General features: G+C 41.7%; 1 protein-coding gene across 1 annotated transcript in view; it reads left to right on the forward strand.

The window, feature by feature from the left end:
• Positions 1 to 3,672: 3,672 nt before the first annotated feature.
• ube2e2 (ubiquitin-conjugating enzyme E2E 2) overlaps positions 3,673 to 5,077 on the forward strand; it is a gene marked incomplete in the record, with an annotated part of 40,916 nt that continues 39,511 nt past the window's right edge. Inside the window, 1 exon segment of the mRNA XM_014016395.1 lies at positions 3,673 to 3,827.

Consider the following 5,077-nt stretch of genomic DNA (forward strand, 5'->3'; position numbering starts at 1 on the left):
ATGGTCCAGCTGTAGTTTCTATGGTCCAGCTGTAGTTTCCATGGTCCAGCTGTAGTTTCCATGGTTCAACTGTAGTTTCCATGGTTCAACTGTAGTTTCCATGGTTCAGCTGTAGTTTCTATGGTCCAGCTGTAGTTTATATGGTCCAGCTGTAGTTTTCATGGTCCAGCTATAGTTTCTATGGTCCAGCTGTGGTTTCTATGGTCCAACTGTGGTTCTATGGTCCAGCTGTAGTTTCCATGGTTCAGCTGTATTTTCCATGGTTCAGCTGTAGTTTCTATGGTCCAGCTGTAGTTTCTATGGTCCAGCTGTAGTTTTCATGGTCCAGCTATAGTTTCTATGGTCCAGCTGTGGTTTCTATGGTCCAACTGTGGTTCTATGGTTCAGCTGTAGTTTCTATGGTCCAGCTGTAGTTTCTATGGTCCAGCTGTAGTTTCCATGGTCCAGCTGTAGTTTCTATGGTCCAGCTGTAGGTTCTATGGTCCAGCTGTAGTTTCCATGGTCCAGCTGTAGTTTCTATGGTCCAGCTGTAGTTTCTATGGTCCAGCTGTAGTTTCTATGGTCCAGCTGTAGTTTCTGTGGTCCAGCTGTATTTTCTGTGGTCCAGCTGTAGTTTCCGTGGTCCAGCTGTAGTTTCCATGGTTCAGCTGTAGTTTCTATGGTCCAGCTGTATTTTCTATGGTCCAGCTGTGGTTCTATGGTCCAACTGTGGTTCTATGGTCCAGCTGTAGTTTCTATGGTCCAGCTGTAGTTTCTATGGCCCAACTGTGGTTCTGTGGTCCAACTGTGGTTATGTGGTCCAACTGTAGTTTCCATGGCTCAGCTGTGGTTTCTATGGCCCAACTGTGGTTCTATGGTCCAGCTGTATTTTCCATGGTCCAGCTGTAGTTTCTATGGTCCAGCTGTAGTTTCTATGGTCCAGCTGTAGTTTATATGGCCCAACTGTGGTTCTGTGGTCCAACTGTGGTTCTGTGGTCCAACTGTGGTTCTGTGGTCCAACTGTAGTTTCCATGGCTCAGCTGTGGTTTCTATGGCCCAACTGTGGTTCTATGGTCCAGCTGTAGTTTCCATGGTTCAGCTGTAGTTTCCATGGTCCAGCTGTAGTTTCCATGGTTCAGCTGTAGTTTCTATGGTCCAGCTGTAGTTTTCATGGTCCAGCTGTAGTTTCCATGGTTCAGCTGTAGTTTCTATGGTCCAGCTGTAGTTTTCATGGTCCAGCTGTAGTTTCTATGGTTCAGCTGTGGTTTCTATGGTCCAGCTGTAGTTTCAATGGTCCAGCTGCAGTTTCTTTGGACCAAAGAAACATCAGCTGGACCATAAAAATCACAGCTGGGCCATATACTATACTATACATACAGTATATTTGTTAGAAGGAAGATTTTAAATAATATCCTGAAATTTACAGGAAGTTGATGAAAGAAAGTTCCATTTGAAAATATATGTCCAATTACACGAGTTTTACCAAAATAAAATTTGGGTTGTACCATACAATGTGCCGCTTCTAAAGTCAACACATTCGTGACTGAGCCACAGTTTGATGCATATTTCAACTTTTTTTTTTTTGAAGTTGTAGGAAGAGAGAATCTGAAAGTGTGATGGAAATGGAGCAAGAATAAATCAAAAATGTGATTAATTAAACTTTAATTAATCTGTACTTTGAAGGTGTTACCATGTGGGACTGTAGAAGAAAAACAAACATCCTGATTGTGCCTGCAATGGGAGGGAGCGATACCTGCGGGCGTTCAGCACAATCTTTAATTCTTTTTGGCTTCTAGCTGCAGGAAAGATTAATTCCAAGAAACCTGAAACATGGCATCGAGGCATTTAAGACCGAGCATAAAGGGAATTATTGTATTTACCAAGTTTCCAGCAGATCAACCAGGCGTGATGAGCTGCAGAAGTCTGCGCTTCTGGGATGGAACAAAACACCAAACTGTGTGGACCGAAACAAAACTGTGTGAAATCTGATTCATACATCAAAATGTTCAGTTGGTTTTATGAAACTATTATACTTTTACATATTTAACTTTGTTTACAAATATTTCCTAGTAGAAACACATGAAAATCTCTTCAGTTCTTTCAAGAACAAGAACTGTCTTCTGCATCACACTGGCTCTGATTTTATCTTCTGAAGCTACTTTTAACTACTGTTCTGTTACTTTCAGCAACTGCTCTGCCACTTTTAGCTTTCAGATTTTTGGATAGCTTTAACTGGTATTTTGATCATTGTAGTTGGTGTTGGCATATTTTAGTGTTATTTATATAGTTTTTAGCTAATGTTCTGCTTCTTTTATGTTTTGGCTGGTATTTTACTTCTTGTACTTGCTAGTGTTCTGACACTTTTTGTCTCGTGTTCTAATTTTTTTAAGTTTTAGCAAGAAGCTGCTTATTTAGCTTGTGTTAGCTTTTAGCTCGTGTTCTAGCATTTTTAGCTATTAGCAAGTGTTCTGCTAGCTTTAAGCTAAAGTTCTGCACTTTTAGGTTGTAAGTTGTAACTAGTTTACTTTTACCTTTTAGCTAGTGATTTTCTATTTTTAGCTTTTAGCTATTCTGCTAGCTTTTAGCTAGTGTTCTTTTTCAGTTTTAGCTAATATTTTGTTGTATTTTGCTCAGTATTTTGACTCTTTTTAGTTAGTGTTCTGCATCTTAACTATCAGCTATGTATAGCTAGTGTTCTGCTTTCAGATTTTAGCTAGTAATTTGCCTTTAGCTTGTGATCTGATATTTTAACTTTTAGCTGATATTCTGCTAGCTTTTAGCCAGTGTTTTAGGTTTTAGCTAGTAATTTGCTTCTTTTAGCTTGTGATCTGTTTTTAGCTTTTAGCTGGTATTCTGCTAGCTTTTAGCCAGTGTTTTATGTTTTTAGCTAGTAATTTACTTCTTTTAGCTTGTGATCTGATTTTTTTTAGCTTTTAGCTGGTATTCTGCTAGCTTTTAGCCAGTGTTTTAGGTTTTAGCTAGTAATTTACTTCCTTTAGCTTGTGATCTGATGTTTTTAGCTTTTAGCTGGTATTCTGCTAGCTTTTAGCCAGTGTTTTAGGTTTTAGCTAGTAATTTACTTCCTTTAGCTTGTGATCTGATGTTTTTAGCTTTTAGCTGGTATTCTGCTAGCTTTTAGCCAGTGTTTTAGGTTTTAGCTAGTAATTTGCTTCTTTTAGCTTGTGATCTGTTTTTAGCTTTTAGCTGGTATTCTGCTAGCTTTTAGCCAGTGTTTTATGTTTTTAGCTAGTAATTTGCTTCTTTTAGCTTGTGGTCTGATATTTTTAGCTTTAAGCTAACATTCTGCAAGCTTTTAGCCAGTGTTCTGTTTCATTTAGGTTTTGGCTAGTATTTTGTTTCTTTTAGCAGGTGTTCTGCTCTCTTTAACTTTAACAACTGCCTTTAGCTAATGTAATGTTCTTTTTTAGCTTTTAGCTGATGTATTTTTGTTTGTTTTGAGCACAGTTTCAGCTGTAAGACTGTGTTTTTGTGGATTATATTTATCTTGTAAACATTTTGAAAGCCTAAGAAACATTTTATTAAAAACCATCACCTTAGGGCTGTTTGTTTTTCAGTATTTTAGCTGATTCGTGAAGGTTGTGCTGCGGCCCGCTTCACCCACCGATGCGGCCCACGTGCACAGGATCTCGCGCAGCAGAGCGGGAGCGCGCGTGGAGGCGGTTCGCGCACGGCAGCTTCAGTTCGTCTGTAATCGCTTTTCTGCTGCTGCCTCCTGTTAAACAGCGCGGACACGGGAGCGAGCGAGACACTGCCGTTTGAGGATTTACTTTTTTCCGGTACCGAGTGGATTACGACGCCGACTAGCAGCATCGACGCCCAGGCAGCAGGTAAGGTCGACCCCCGCGCCTCGTGAGATCCGCGATAAACTAAGTAAAATGTCCCGTGGAAAAGTGTCGTGTTTTTTTTTCTTCCGAAGAAGAAGAAGAAGAAGAAGGAGGAGGAGGAGGAGGAGGAGGAGGTGTGGGACGAGCCTCCCTTTGTGCCGATCCAGGGTCACCGCTGCTCAGAAACACAGCAAGGGGTCGGCACATTTTCTCCCCGCCTCGTCCGCCTCCTCTTCCCCGCGGTTGACCGTCCTCCCATCAGCCCCGCCGAACCGAACCGACCCGTCGTCTGCTCCAGACGAGTCCGGCAGAAAGAAACGCCTTCCTCTCTGCGTATTTTCCAGTTAGCTAAAAACAAACCGGGCTGCTGCTTCTGTTTTTCTGCTGAAACCCTCCGCGGCTCCCCGGCTGTCCTCCCCCGGCCTGCTGGTAACGTTAGCTAGCTCCAGTTACCAGGGTTTATGGCCGCCTCGGTTCTCTCTCTCTCTCTTTTTTTTTTTTTTTTTTTTTTTTGGACTCGGTAGCCTCCATTGTGTGTTTCACCCCCTTAAATGCAGACCGACCCGCTCCGCCCGGGCAGTTCGGTGATGCCTCATGAAACACGGTCGTCCGAACGTCTCTGCGGTAGTTTTTTTCTAGCGGTAACGTCCTCGTTTCGACCCTGAAAACGGGTCCATTTCAGCCGTTCACGTTCCTATCATTAACCACGAAACGCCCCCCGGGGAAAGGCGACCTGCTCCCCGCTAGCTTTCAGTGCTACCATCGATCATTTTCAGCATTTTCTTTTACCCATTACATGTTTTATATATATTTATCTAATCTTTACCGTTTAAAATACAACATATTTATGTTTTATTGTTTATAAATATGTCTTAAAGAGTTAACCTATTGTTTTCTTGTCAGTCAGCCTTAATTGGTGACAAAATTGATCACGTAAATCTTATTAATGGCAGGTAATCATGTTCTTGTCCTGGCATTTATGTCTTTCTCTAATTGCCTGTTAGCAAAATATCTACAGAATCACTGGACAGGTTTTAATAGAACTTGCGTTAAACAGTAATAAACCGTTTTGTAGTTTTGTCCTGATGCATCTCAGTGATCCAGGTAGACAAGTCAAAAATAAGTCCTGTGGACTGGTTCTTCATTAGAATGAGCCAGCACAGACGAACAACATCATCAGGACAGGACTCTGCAGTTTACACTCATCTACAGGCCAGGACTCTACAGTTTACACTCATCTGCAGGCCAGGACT

This window comes from Austrofundulus limnaeus, unplaced genomic scaffold (genome assembly GCF_001266775.1).
Source record: "Austrofundulus limnaeus strain Quisiro unplaced genomic scaffold, Austrofundulus_limnaeus-1.0 Scaffold144, whole genome shotgun sequence".
In the NCBI taxonomy this organism is placed as follows: Eukaryota; Metazoa; Chordata; class Actinopteri; order Cyprinodontiformes; family Rivulidae; genus Austrofundulus; species Austrofundulus limnaeus.